Genomic DNA, 15,932 nt, shown 5'->3' on the forward strand with positions numbered 1-15,932 from the left:
TGGGGTAACTTACACGTTTACCACTCCTTACCACCCCCAAGGAAATAGGTTGGTTAAAAGGTTCAACCAAACCCTGAAGGGCATGATTATGGGTCTTGGGGAACCCATGAGGCATAAGTGGGACGTCCTCTTACCATGTCTGTTATATGCATACCGGGAGGTGCCACAGAAATCTCTAGGGTTCAGTCCCTTTGAGCTTCTCTATGGACACCCGGTCAGAGGACCTCTGAGTCTGGTCAAAGAAGGCTGGGAGCAATCTCCAAGGAAACCTCCCCAGGATGTATATAGCTACATGCTGGCCTTCATAAACCAGACTAGGCGTTTCAGGCAACTCTCTGAGGTGAATCTGGAAGCCAGCCAGGAGGAGATGAAGCGGTGGTACGACCAGAATGCCACTCTGGTAGAGCTTCAACCTGGTCAGAAAGTGTGGGTCATGGCCTCAGTGGAGCCTTGTGCGCTCCAGGATAAGTGGACCGGACCATTTGAGGTTACGAAGCGCAAAAGTCCAGTTACCTCCTTGGTGGACTTGCGGTCTCCCAGGAACCCCTTGAGGGTCCTGCATGTCAACCGCCTTAAGCCCCACTTAGAGAGGTCTGAAGCGGGCATGCTCTTGGCGACAGATGCTGGAAAGGAAGAGGAGACTGAGCCTCTTCCTGACCTCCTGGTGGCCAAAGAGCAAGATGGGTCAGTGGATGGTGTTAACCTCTCTTCCATCCTGACCCCTGAGCAACAGAATGACTGCCGCTAGTTGCTGGGACAGTTTTCTGATCTGTTCTCCCTGGTTCCCACTATCACAGATTGGTGCGTCCATGATGTGGATACAGGAGACAGCTTACCAGTGAAGCACACGTCTTACAGGGTAACTGACAGGTTAAGGGCTTGCATCAAAGAGGAGGTCTCAAATATGCTTGCACTAGGGGTGATTGAGTCCTCCAGCAGTCCTTGGGCCAGCCCAATGGTCTTGGTCCCGAAGGCTGCAGCACCAGGTGCCACACCCAAACTCCGGTTCTGTATGGACTACCAAGGGCTCAATTTGGTCACGAAGACCGACGCGCACCCCATCCCCAGAGCTGATGAGCTCATTGGTCAGTTAGGGGCTGCAGGGTACCTCAGCACGGTTGACTTGACGTATGGGTATTGGCAGATCGCCTTGACTGATGGGGCAAAGGAGAGGTCAGCATTCTCCACACCAGATGGGCATTTCCAGTTCCGGGTTATGTCCTTTAGAATGAAGAATGCCCCTGCCACCTTGCAGAGGTTGGTCAACCAGGAGTTGGTTGGGCTGGATGAGTTCAGTGCCGCCTACCTGGATGACATTGCAGTGTTCAGTGTCACTTGGGAGGAATATCTGCTACCTCTGGAAAGTGTTGTTGGTACTGTGGAAGCAAGGCCTCACGATCAAGGCAAGTAAGTGCCAGATCGGGCAGGGTTCTGTGGTGTACTTGGGACACCAAGTTGGGAGCGGCCAGGTGGCGCCCCTACAACCCAAGATTCAAACCATCCTGGCTTGGGAACCCACCAAAACCCAGACATAGGTGAGGGCCTTTTTAGGACTCACAGGGTACTACAGGAGGTTTGTCAAGGGGTATGGCATCATGATTGCACCCTTGACAGAGCTGACTTCCAAGAAGCAGCCCAAGAAAGTGATTTGGACTGACACCTGTCAGAAAGCTTTTGACGCTCTGAAAGCTGCCATGTGCACGACGCCCATGCTCCTGGCACCCAACTTCTCCAAAGAGTTCATCATTCAAACAGATGCTTCAGAGCATGGTGTGGGGGCTGTTTTGTCACAGATGAATGAAGAGGGCCTAGATCAACCTGTAGCCTTCATCAGCAGGGTTACTTCCACGGGAACAGAGATGGAGTGCTATTGAGTATGAGGCAATTGCTGTGGTCTGGGCACTGAAGAAGCTGAGACCATACCTGTTTGGACTCACTTCCGGGTTCAGACAGACCACAGGCCCCTCAGATGGTTGATGCAGATGAGGGGTGAGAATCCAAAGCTGTTGAGGTGGTCCATTTCCCTGCAGGGTATGGAATTTACAGTGGTACACCGCCCTGGTACAGAACACGCCAACGCTGATGGTCTGTCCAGATTTTTCTGCCTTAGTGATGAGAACTCCGAGGAGGTAGGGTAGTTCTCCCCACATTTCAGCTGGAGGGGACACGTGTTAGACCTGGCACCATTCGTGTGGGTCTCCCTTCCATTTTTGCTGTTGCTTCATGTATTTTTGATGGTGTTAGATGCTTTGGGCACTGTGCCACTGCTGTCCAGTGCCACAGTGCGAGTGCTCCCTACTGTAAAATGATGTATTGATTAGTGGTTCCATGATTGGATGTTTGGTTTACTGTCAGGCCCTAGTACAGTGCACTGAGTGTGCCCAGGGTATGTAAATCCAAATGCTGCTTGTGGGCCTGCAGCTCTGGTTATGCCACCCAGAGAAGCAACCTAGTAAAATGTATCTAAGGTCTGCCATTGCAGAGCCTGCGTGCAGTCTGGTACTGTCATGCTGACTGGGCAAGTGCTCCCACTTGCCAGTCCCTAAACCTTCCCTTTTCTTCATATTAGTCACCCCTATGGTAGGCCCAAGGGCAGGGTGCATTGTAAATATAAAGTAGGACAAGCCCTGATTTGTGTGGCATGTCCTAATAGTGAATTACAGCCATTTTTGTTTTTCACTTTTGCAAGGCTACCTGTTCTCCATAGGCCAGAATTGGCTGTTATAATTATTATACTTTATAATCATAGCAGAGTTTAGTTTGCCTGGACTCAGAATAATAAAATACATCTTTTAGAAAAGTTTATTTTAATATTCTGTGTTAGCAAATATCACTTTTAGAAAGTAGGTATTTTCTTGCCTAACCATTTGAGCCTGCCTCTGCAAGGTTGTGTGTTCCTTGTCTGGGTTTGTGTGTGACAGGGCTGAGGAATTCCAGGAGACAGGCTGGGGCAGCCCGCTGGTGAATAGGGAGAGCTGCATCTAGATGGGAGGGGGAAGTTGCATCTGGGACCTGAATAGGGCTGGGCCTTCCCTCTACAATGCTGGCTCCACCTCCTGTGGTGCGTCTGATGTATCTGCCCTGCACACTGAAAGAAGAGAAGGAAGACTGTCAACAAAGTGCTCCAGGACTGTACTTGCCTTCCACAATGCCTGCTTCACCTCCTATGGGGCTGATGTGCCTGTCCTGTGCTGTGAAAGGGAAGGAAAAGTCTGGTAAACCGAGTGCTTCAGAGCTGGCTTGAACTGGGCACAGGCCCCTCTCCCCTCAGAGAACAAATGATTTTGGGGTATAAGTATTGGGACCCTGATCAGATGAAATTAGATCACTTCTGTACTTACAAGACGAAACCTCTGCTGAGGAGAAGGAACCTGAAGAAACTGAGGAGAGACTATTCCCAAGCTGAAGTGCTGCTTGGGGGATTGGCCTGCAGTGGTTGCATGACTGCCAAAGAGAGGAGAAAGAACTTTGGACTTTTCTTTCAACTTGTGCAAAGATCTCCAAGGGCTTGGAAGAGAGCTTGCCCCCTGACTGAAGTCCCAGGACCAGTGGACTTCACCAGCCTTTGTGAATTGCTGCTGGAAACAAGTGGCTACAGAGGCAGGGAGCTGTGACCGACTCTCATGACTGGCCCGGTGTCCTGTAGGTACCGCACCAAGCAACATCCGCCTCGAACAACGCAAGCTTTGCGCTCACCGACTCCGTCAACGAGCCGTAGCCTGCACCGCGACTGGAAGGACACTGCGACGTGCAACGCTGCGACGTGCAACGCTACACCGAATCCAACTGGTCTGACCGACGCGGTCACTGCTGCTGACTTCAAGTCCTGTGACTGCACTGGAGTTGGGCACCGCCTCGCACGCTTTGCGACGCACAGCCCGACTCGCACCGCTGTCTGGACTGATCGATGCCAGCTCCCTAACTCCGGCTCTTTCGCCGCACCGTAAAGCTGGAAACACCGCAACAAGCAACGTCCGCTTCGAACAACACAAGCCCTGAGCTCACCGTCTCCATCTCGATGCCGTCAACGAGCCGTAGCCTGCACCGCGACTGGAAGGACACCGTGACCTGCAACGCTTTCTTTCTACACCGCGACAAACCCAGGAACCGGCTCGCACATCCGTGCCGGCGGCCTCAAGGAAAAGGTACTGTGACTGAGTCTGTCGAAATTTGAGTGGGCCCGGACCGCCGTGGTCCGCTGGATTTGTTAGACTCTGTGTTCTTTTCAGCAACGCTGTAACCAGACAAGACTACCGACTCGCACAGAACCTTGAATTAAGCCTTTTTAACCTGAACTCTTGAAACTTAATAGTTCTGTGGATTCTTTTTGTCGTTTATTGGTCTTGTGATAACTCTGTATAAAGTATACTTATTTTTTATAAAAAACCCATGTGCTGTCCATTTGTAGTGTTGTCACTGGGTTACTGTATGTGATCACAACTGCTTAACTTACATTGCCTCTGAAATAAGCTTTGACTGCTCGCGTCACGCCGCCTAGAGGGTGAGCAGGGGTTATTTTGAGAGAGTAATTCCCTTGCCCTGACTAGAAGAGAGGGTCCTTGCTTGTCACAAGTACCTACCTGTGCCAACCAGAGACCCCCAATTTTAACACCCTTCCTGCACAAAACCAAACCTGCCTATAACACAGGCACTCTTGTATCACAGTGCAAGAGTGCCTGCGTTGTTGGTAGGCAGCCTAAAAAAGTGCCAGTGCAAGGAAAGGACAAGAAAGTGCTGTACAATGTTAAGTACTGTGCATTCCTGGCCTTACCCTTTCACGCACCGCAACAAAGTAGCTTGCTGCGCTGCATGAAAGTTTGACAAATGTGGCCCTTGATATCCCTTAGAAACTACCCAGCATTTCACCCTGTTTATAAAATGTCGTACTACCCTGACAGGCGTTGTTTCAAGGCATGCTAATACTTCCCTCTTACCTTTCTCCACCATGGAAATGGTCAGAGATTAATTCTTACAAGGTCACTATTAACTATTCTGGATAATTCTCGTGACTAACACAATATTGCCTTGCAAATCCTATACCTTTCATGCAGAGTTAATGTTTATTTTTGTTAGACCTTTAAGGCACACTTCTACTATTTCTTGTTTTGGTACTTTTCTTTATTAGTATTGTTTAGACTAAAGCAGGTTTAATTGTGTTTTTTCATAACAACATCAACAACAAAATATGCGGTGGTTTCTCCACGAGGGCAGCAGTATCAGTCGATAAGAGATCAACTACTGTGGATAGTTGACAAATTCTTCGTGAATTCAGGATTACTCCCACTGAAGGTATCAATGCACTAAATATGTCACCTACTATTTCAGAAAAATTAGCTCTTTTATTACGGATTAGTTCTTTATTGTTTTCATTGTTTCCAGTGATTCTTTTCACATGATAGACTTTAGGGAATACTATTCCAAAATATCAACTTCCATACCATCTTGTGGGTAACTTAAAATAAGCCTTATTCTCACATATATATATTAAACTCCAGGAAATACTGGATCAGTTCCCCCTTTTAGTCTCCATCCTCCAATAACCCACAAATGATAATCAGTCTTTAATCTATGGTGACACATCTTCCCTTTCTTTTCGAAATCTAGAAACATTTCAGCATGAGTCTTGCCAGGTCTATAAATTCCTTCCTTCTCAGCCCAAGGTGGAATAACACTTTTCTGTTCAATGCCTTTCTTCTGAAAATCCTGTCTCCTTCCTTCTACTAAATCCAAAAATATATTTTCTTCTACTTTTAGTGGGCAAGTAACATTTTTCTTATGGTCTTCTGCTATATCTATTGCTTTCTGTGTTAAGAAAAATTCACCATTGAACTGCGCTGCAAGGCTACTAAGTACTGGATTCATAGTCTTCCGAACAGGAACTTCTGAAAATATCACATCTAAATTTGAATAATAATGTTTCAATTTTCCTGTTTTATAAAAGAGACTTGTTAATACACTACATGAAATGCCATATGTTAGCGGTAAATGGTGATATGTGACACCTTCTGCTACTGAAGCTGGTAATTTCATACATACATAACAATCACTAATTTTCATAGTGTCTACATACTGAAACAATAACTTGGTGAAGACATTTAAATCTGTGTTATTTTCTGTTACCATGTGATGTATTTCTGACTCATCTGATGCTTCTAATTCTACTCTATTTCTTTTTATGTTAGCTAACTTTCCATTTGTGTCCGTACTATTTTTCTTTTCTATTCTCATCAAATAAAGTATTGCTATAGTTAAGATTAACCATACTATGATCACTAATATAATGATATATTTGCATATTCTACAACACTTCTTAAAGCAATTTTGTTTTGGGTTTTCAGCAACTCTATCTCTAGCCATTTTAAGAAGATTTCTCATCTTTCTTTTATTGTAATTTAAAAAAAATTGTATTCCTTCAAGGGGTCTCACCTCTTTATCAATCTGTTCAGCAATTACTTCTTCATCACTTTCTCAGTTTAAATCTAAATTCTCGAGTTCTTCAAGAATCACATAGGTCCACTCAGGGTCTTTGAATTTATTATTCAGTATTTTTAGTCTTTGACTTCTTTGCCCGGGGTTTCTCAATTGATTGTCCTGACTGACTAGTAACTTCATTCACTTGTTCAGGTTCTTCATGTATTGTCTTTAAGTGATATTTTAGTCTTTTGACACATTGGGTCAATTATCACCTTTTCTAACCCTTTTAACTTGCCCTACACTTTCACTTTCCTCTTATCTCTCAAGAGTTCTTTTATTTTTGTTGAATTGTGGCACAATTTGATTTTCTTTGTCTTCTGAGTCCCTCTCTATCTGTCCTTGTTCAGGGTTTATTATTGTGACATCATTTGCCTGAACGTGTTCTGCTTCTTCTATCTGATCCTGTTCAGGTCTTACTTTAGCTTATTCTTCTTCTTCTTGCTCAGGTCTTCCTGCCCTTTGCTTATTTGCGGCTTGAACGTATTCTTCTAAGCCTATCTGTCTCTCCTCAGATTTGTGAATATTTTGGTTCACCTCTGTCCGAGTATATTTTTCATTCCTTATCTGTTCCTTCTCAGGGTCTCCACCAATTTCAATTTCCGGAGCTTGTTCTTCTACATCTGTCTGGTCATCTCTAGTTTCTTGCTTCTCTCATCTTGTTCTATTTCTTGTTTTGATATATACATCAGGTATGTCAACCACTAGTAGCCAATCCTCCTGACTTGTGCTTAGTTGTTCTTGATCATCTACTTCAGAGTCTGTTATTCTAGACTCCTCTGCTGCACAACTTTCAGCACCCTCAACTGCTGGTATCAGTTGTGGATTTCCCTCCTCAGGAGCTGGTACTCTCTTGCTATGACTAGCGTGTATCCAGTTAGGCAAACCTGCACATTTCACTGCTGTTGTTGTAACCAGTATGAACTAGAATTTAGTGTAGGGGGGTGCAGTGGGTATACTGGGGTAGGGTGTTGTGAGGTAAATTGGAGTAAGGTGGAGTAGAGTGAAGTGGATTGATATAGACTGGAGTGAAGTGGGGTAGACTGGGGTGGATTGGAGCAAAGTGGAGTAGATTGGAGTGGGGTAAATTGGATGGATGGATGGGTTTTTATATAGCGCAATATCACCGCCAGGTCTCAAAGCGCTTTGCATTGGGAACCCGTCCTGGTTTTTCCCTGTGAGATAGCCCCTACTGGGTATCCCCAAGGTGAAAGCCAGGCATCCCGCCACGGGGGGCCGTAGTGGAGATTAAGCAAGCTATTGCCCAGAGTTGCAGAGTGTGAACCTGTGATTCGAGTAGGCACCGAAGCGAGAATTATCTAGTCCGTGGACATTTTGGGTTCAAGACCCTGCCACGTCGGGAATTGAACCCTGGTCCCAGGTCTGATCTCACCGTCCGGGTCTGCCTCCTCTAACCAGTGAGCCACACTTCTCCACTTTGGAATGTGGTACAGTGGAAGGGTATTGGAATGGATTTGGTAGGGGTGGAGTGGAGTGGGTACTATATTGGGGTAGATTGGAGTGGAGTGGGGTAGAATGTTATAGAGTGGAGAGATTAAAATGCCTATGAATAAAGGGCGTCGGAGAGCGCTTTTGGTGGAATACATATAAGATTGAGGGCATAGGCACAGGTTTTAAGGGAAAATCGGGTAGTTGCTGAGCTGCACATAACTGAAGTGCTTTAAACAGACACATGCTTTGTATGAGCAGAGAAAAGGTGAAATACATATGAGACTGAGGACACAGGTACTTAGGAGAAATGATTAACTTCAGCGCTGCTCAAAATTGAGGCACTTTAAAAAAGCCACATACTTTGTGTTTGAAAAGGCATTGATATGTCCAAAATGTTTATGTTGCTTAGTGGCAACCTGGCCTGAAGCATGTGACTAGACTCCTTGTCTGGAAAGACTATGGGAGTCTGGTTTCAGTCTAGTGTACACTTTAAACAGATGCTTTGTGTGCACAGAGAAGAGGAGCAGCCTACAAACACATGCAGTAATATTCTGTGCCATTTGTTTGGTGCTGTGAATGGTAATGCTAAATTCCAAAACATGTTCAGGTAACTCCTAACAAACCCGCTCTGCTCCTTCCTCGCAGCCAGAGCCTGAAATGTCCTACCACTCCACCTCTGACAGACGATATCACTCCCCATCTTCACAAGAAACCTCAAAACATGGCTCTTCGATAGACCTCATCCTTATGGACTGGATCCTGCACCTCCCCTCTGCCCCAGCACCTTGAAGCCCTTATGTGTGAGTAGTCACGCTCAACAAACCCATGACTGATTGATTGATTGATTTGAAGTTGAAGTTAAAAGGAACCCAAAGATGTAGCATGGAAGTGAAAATGAGGGACAGAAAAATTAAAAGAAGTGATCTGAATCACAGTATGAGCAGCAGAAGGCAGTAGAAGGACACTGAATCAAATTGAATTAATCAGTACATGGCCCATGCTCCCGAGAAATAAAAGGAAGTGATGTGCACCATTTAGGAGGCAGACAAAAAGAATGACAATTAAGCCAGCAAATGGTAAGTAATGGGGGGCTCCAAGACCTTTACTTTTTACAATACCCTTGCAGCACATACGTGCCTTTAGGTGAGACCTAAAAACTTGTGTTTGCTATGTAACACTGGTTTTAATGTAACTCTGAGCCTTGAGCTTTTCGTATTGGCACAATTAATGAGGATCCCTTAAATCTTTTTGTGGAATTGCCTCATTTTGGGTGTTGTGGTCCCTCAGTACTCGCATAGGTACCACCAGACCTATGACAACACAGGAAAGACTTCTGATTGTTTGAAATCACTGTATTGCTGCATTTACTTGAACTTCCCACCCATTCAAACTCATTTGGTATTAGCACTTGGGTGTCACTCATCTTGTGCTAGGCCCTGTTGTTTTTTCTGGACCTTTTGTAAGAGTTTTCAACTTGTTGAAAAATAGCATCTGGAGATGGGAGAAGATCACGAGGAGGCACCCAGAAACACCAGGGAGCCTCTACTGTGGCAGTTTTGTTTTCATCTCTCCGTGACAAAAAAAGGTTTCTTCAAAATTGGGACATGCACCCTTTGTCACACAGACTTATACTTCAGTGGTGCCTCTATCATGTGGAAACACATGAGGGCATGCCACCCCACACATCTGTCCCAAGCGGAATGGAGATGTGATGAGGAGGTGGTGGAGTTGCCATCTGCTGGACACTCCATTGGACCTGGGGACACTGTCCCATTGGAAGTGCAACAGAGGCAGAGGGACATCAACACTGCTTACCCACATATATTGCAGAAAGTGGTCCAAGGTACTGGTCATGAGAGATTTGCTGTCCAAATATACTTACTAGCATATATTGCAGTAAGTGGTCCAAGGTAGTGGTGTGGGAAATTTAGGCCTAGATTTATCAAACATTCATGCACCACAGCAAGAATCCATGGGTGGATGTGTGGGGACACCCACGTTCCACCCATGAAAAGCCTCCCTGGAGTAGAGTCACACAAAGCAACAAACTGCACTGCCTTGTCATACTTCAGATTAACCAAGCACCTCAGGTCCATGCAAGGTGGCCTTGAGTTGCTTGATAAATCTGACTTTAATATTTCATTGCCCTTGTGTTATCTTACATGATGCAAGGGCAATGCAACACTATGATAACTCTGGCACTTGGTGTTTAAAAATCAGTGCCACAAGAAGATGTATTTGTATACGCCAAGTTCAGATACTCATATTTTTTTTAGTTGAAGCACATACACAAATCTAAAAAGAAAACTAAAAAAAAGTTCAGTTTAAAAACACGTTTATTGGTTTCAAAATAGAAAAATCTAATATTGTTTGTCAAGTATGTATTTTTACATTAGTATATCATTATAATAAGTCTATTGTAATATATGTAAGCAAAATGCAAACACTTTACAAGGATGTTGCAGGACTTTTTTAACGTACACCTGTAGCAAAATCTACGTTGGTATTCAGAAACCAATGGAAATCACGATTGCGTTGGTTTGTAATCAAAGTAAAGCAACATAAAGCAATGCACTTCTTTGAGTTACTCTGCATTAAGGTGGCGTTTCATGGGTGGTGTAAGGACAGTGCATTCAACCATGTAGTCAAGCATGTTTTTTAATGAAAATCTAATTCTACCCTGCACCCTTAATTCTTATTTTTAACTAGCTTCAGAACACTGGTGAATTACAGTGGGCTTTTTGGTTTTAAAGCATTTGTTTTTTTTAATATTACCTAACTATAACATCACTTATACCTTTGGTTTTTTCCAGTATATATATATATATATCTAAATCCTTTGTATAATGCTCCTTCTGGAGCCGATGGACCCGTGGGGAGTGGCACATATGCCGGCAGAGCGTACCAGCTGTATATCCTTTAAGCAAAGCTCCAAAGTCAACGCGCTCCCAGGGATCATCACACACAATGAAAAATTGTCTAACAGACGCGACAAAGAATTTTCAATTCTATTAAGGACACGGAGGCGAGGATTATGCTTCTCTTAACTTTACTGACAATAACAGCAGCCAATAAAAACTTTAAACTTGCATGACCCCGGAAGGGCAACCCCCAACACTGGTCTGCACCAATCACTGTCCAGTCCCATCCATAACAGCCACTGCAAACAGGAAACCTCCTCTTTCTTTGCGATCTGTCCATCAGTCCAAACCGAGACTGGAACCCAACGTGGTAACTCTCAAATCAGCTCCGAAGGGAATAACTTCTCTCCATAAACAAAACAGCACGCAGTCCACAGGAGTCTTTCTCAAGTCTGCTTATGCTGATCACCTGAAACGAAAATATACATCGTAATGGCCATTCCAACACTCAGGAATACAACAAGCCATATACTTCATTCGGGTGGGTAAAATACATAACATTTCCAAACAACAATGCAAGAATACATTTCTGCTAACCCAGGTGGGATAATCCTCGCCTCCGTGTCCTTAATAGAATTGAAAATTCTTTGTTGCGTCTGCTAGACAATTTTTCATTCTATGTCAGTCCACGGAGGCTCTGATTATGCTAGTTTAAAGTTTCTACACCACCACCGAGGCCACATCCGCAATAGGTTTATGATAGAACGTCTTAAAAGTGGAGTCAGAAGACCAGTCTGCCGCAGTCATGATATCCTGAAGCCGAGAACCGGCACCAAAGGATTTTGAGGCCATAGCTCCTCTAACAGAGTGTGCTCCAAATTTGGAAGTGTCAATGCCCGCCAGACTCAACAACCAGGAAACCCACCTGGCCAGAGTCGCGGTGGAGACTGGGCGAAAAGGTCTCTGCAATGAAATCAACAATTGACCAAAATCATTCCTAAATTCCCTAGTACAATCCTCATATACGTTTAAACACTTTACCACACATAACTTACTGTGGTGAGGAAATGCAGGGTAAGAAATAAATTTTGAATGTGTTTTAGTCCGCCTTGAAATATTAAAGGAAACTCCCATAGGAGTGAATACTCTACCTGCCAAATCCAATGCTCGAATGTCCGAGACACGCCTGCATGAAATCAAACAGAGTAAAAGCGTAAGTTTAGCCGAGAGTTGCTTCCGCGTCAAACCCTCATTAGCCGGCCAAGCTGACAAAAAACGCAAGACCACTGCAACATCCCAAAGTTCAGTATACTTGGGTTGAGGGGGATTCACTAAACGGATCCCCCTGACTACCTTACACACCAGGGGGTGTTCCCCGACCGGCTTGCCATCTACATGTGGATGTCCCGCCGAAATGGCTGATCGAAAATTATTCACCGATCTATATGCCATGCCGGACTGCGCCAGGTCTGACAAGAAGTTCACTATCATATGGATATCGGATCCCATGGGATCTCCCTGTCGTTCATTACACCAACCAACCCATCGTCTCCAAGCTGACTCGTAGCGCTTGTGAGTGGAAGGTGCCCATGCCTGTGACAAGAAAAAGAGAGTGTCCTGTGAAACTCCCGGCACTTGCCAACGGCGCCGGAAAGTCTCCATGCCATGAGGGACAACTGTTTCTGCAGCACTAACGGGTGGCAAAGGCCCACCGGGTCCGTAAGAAGATCCGGAAACGAAGAGATTCGCATTGGCAATGCACACGCGAGACTCATCGCGACCGGGAACCATGCCTGTGCTCTCCAACACGGAGAGATCAAGATCAACTCCGCTTGCTGCCGCCGCACTTGAGCCAGCACTCTTGGAATCATGATAAACTGAGGAAATGCATATAGGAAGCCCGTCGTCCACGACTGAAGAAAGGCGTCCGAGCTGATCGCCAAGGGATCCGGCCGCCAACTGTAAAACTGGGGCACTTGCCTGTTGAGCCGTGAGGCAAACAGATCTATCACACACGGACCCCACTTGCGGTCCAATGTCTTGAAAACCCTGGGGTGCAACCTCCAGTCGCTGGCATCCCTCAGGTACCGAGAATTCCAATCCGCTGTCACGTTGACCGAGCCCGGTATATATTCCGCCATCACCGATATCTGGTGAGCCAGGCAAAAATGCCAAAAGTCCTTGGCAATCTCCGCCAGAAGGCGTGATCTTGTGCCGCCTAGGCGATTTATATATCGTACCGCGGACACATTGTCCATACGTAGGAGAATGCAGCAAGGCACTTTCTGCGGGGACAGAGTGCGAACCGCGAAAGAACCCGCCAGGAGTTCTAGGCAATTGATGTGGAGAGTGAGCTCTTCGCGAGACCAACGACCTCCCGTCTCCACTGAGCCGCAACGGGCTCCCCAGCCCCATCGGCTGGCATCCGACTCTATCACGACCTCCGGGGTTGCAGCAAAAATGGCTCTGCCATTCCAGGCATCCATATGCTCTAACCACCAGTTCATCTCCGTACGCGCCTCCGCCGAAAGGGAAACTTGCTGGGCATAAGTCAAGCCCTTGCGCAGATGCACCGCTTTCAACCGTTGCAGGGCCCTGTAGTGTAATGGGCCCGGAAAAATCGCTTGGATGGATGACGTCAAAAGGCCCACCAGGCGCGCTAAGGTCCTCAAGGAAATTGTCGGAGAGGCAAGCGCTCTCCTCAATTCTTTCTTGATCGCCACCCTCTTCTTGAGAGGTAAGAGTAATTGAGCCTTCACCGAGTCGATCTGAAAGCCCAGGAATTCCATCGTTTGAGAGGGAATCAAAATGGACGTCTGTGAGTTCAGAAGGAAACCCAATTCCTGAAGCAGGTGAATCGTCCACGACAGGTGGAGCGAGACTATCTCTGGAGAACGACCCAGAATCAGGAGGTCGTCGAGATAAATAATTAATCTCACTCCCCTTTCTCTTAACCACTGGACTATCGGTTTCATCAGCTTGGTGAAACACCAGGGAGCGGACGAGAGGCCAAAAGGCATGGCGGAAAACTCGAACCACCGGTAACGCCACTGAAATTGTAGAAACCGTCGATGCGGAGGGAAAATGGGAACCGCTAGGTAAGCGTCTTTCAAGTCCAGACGCACCATCCAGTCCTGCTCCAGCAGGATGTCGCGCAGCAAGTGTATGCCTTCCATTTTGAAGTGCCGATACACAACCCAGGCGTTGAAGTCCCTGAGGTACAGCACTAGTCGAAAACCCTGATCCTTTTTGGGAACCACGAAGACGGTGCTCACAAAGCCCTGAGCGTGTGGTGAAGTCTCCACCACCGCTCCTTTTTGGATCAATGCATGCACCTCTGCGTCGATGAAGCTCTGTTCTGGTAGGGAAAAATGTAGGGGAGCGGGTGCTTGACGCTGCGCGGGGGAGGCATAAAACTCTATGTGGTACCCCTGTACTGTTTGCAGCACCCAGGGGTCGGCCGTGAGCTCTCGCCACCTGTGAAGAAAGAGAGCCACCCTGCCTCCCACCATGTGGTCTGACGCACATAAAACTCGTACCTGAGTATGAATTGTCTCCTGCGGTATTCTGTTGTCCTCGATAGTTGCCACGATAGTTGCCTTTCTGGCCTCTGCCACCACCTCCTCGATTGCGGGAGGGATAGAAATTGGGTCGCTGATTGCCTCTGCCTCGTTGCTCCGCTCCACGCGAGGTCTGATTAAAGCCACGGCCGGATCCTCGACCTCATTGCCGTCCGGCCCTATCAAAAACACCGGAGTGGAACACCTTCCGGATGTTTGTATGTGCTTTATCCAAAGCGGAGAAGGTGGCAACGTATTTGCCCATGTCTCTCACGAATTTATCACAAAAAAGCATCCCGTTAGCCAGGGAACCCGCCTCAGTAGGGGCCATCTCTGCTAATTGGGAGTCGATCCTCATAAGGAAAGAGCGTCTCCGTTCTGTGGAAAGGGCTACATTCGCATTCCCCAGGAAGCACATGGCACGTTGTGTCCATTCCAGGACATCTGACACGTCCAGTGGCGCGTTCTGTTCCTTCGCCTTAACTGCGGCATCCATAATCTTAGTGAGGGGTCCCGAGACGTCTAACAACTTGTCCTGGCATCCACGCCATGCCCTATCCAATCCCTTCTTGGGATCCTTTGAAAATTTCCTCATGAACGCCGCCATATTGGGGTCCAATTCCGGCGTCTCCGACACCTTTCCTATCAAAGAGGGTCTAGGGCATTCGGATCTCAAAGTGGCTCTAACGCCACCCTCAAAGCCCTGCCGCAAATTACTGCCAACCTACTGCGCCACCTCAGGACAGGGCACCCATTCCGTAGATCTAGGATGGACGATATTATTGGGGTCAAACAGCAAGGTCTTAGGGGCCTGACTCACGTCCGCCTTGCCTGCCGTGTGTTTCACCTTTCTACTTTTCTTCTTGGAAACCACAGAGTCCGCCTCTGAATCTGTGGTATCAGGAGGGGACGGGGAAGAATCCCCCGAGGTACAATTAGCCATTGAGCCATAATCCCTGATGACATTCCTGGCCATCTGCGCCAAACACCTGTGCCGAGGGAGTAGAGGTACCACCCTTACGGGCCGATTTAAACTTTCTCTTGCCATACTTTTGCAGGGGTTTAGTAAAAGGCTTGAGAGCCTTAATCAGGGCTTTATTAACTGACCCTTGGACCTGACTGTCCAGGGCCTCCACCAAATTTTCCTCCAACTGATCTTCCTGTGGCTCATATTCATCATACTCATTGTACTCGACCCATTGGTCACCCTCCTCGGCGTAGTACGCCATGGCTTTAAAGCTGGGAGGTGTGGAGGAAGTTCACGGGGGGGAGCAGCCCAGGGGTGCCTCACACACACACACAAAAGTCACCAAAGTCCAAGACAAACACTCCGAGGCAATTCTTGAAGGTGGAAGGAGACCCCTTTTATAACACACAAATGCTCCCCTCGAGCCTGGCTCTGATCCGGACACGCTCCGGTTAGCGTTAAACTGAGGCCAAGGATTTATGCAGGGCTGAAAACGGGACGCGCGAGGCAGTCGGCAATTACTCTTGAAATTCGGAACCCGCGTCTGCCTCCTCCTACTCCACCGCCCCCTGCCGATCACACAGCGCTCCGCCGCATCGCGCCACATGCACGCTCACAAAA

General features: G+C 46.9%; 1 pseudogene; it reads right to left on the bottom strand.

The window, feature by feature from the left end:
• The window catches only part of LOC144769670 (uncharacterized), a 67,060-nt pseudogene extending 51,487 nt beyond the window's left edge, over positions 1–15,573 (bottom strand).
• Between the last annotated feature and the right edge of the window lie 359 nt (positions 15,574–15,932).

Source organism: Lissotriton helveticus, chromosome 7 (assembly GCF_964261635.1).
Source record: "Lissotriton helveticus chromosome 7, aLisHel1.1, whole genome shotgun sequence".
In the NCBI taxonomy this organism is placed as follows: Eukaryota; Metazoa; Chordata; class Amphibia; order Caudata; family Salamandridae; genus Lissotriton; species Lissotriton helveticus.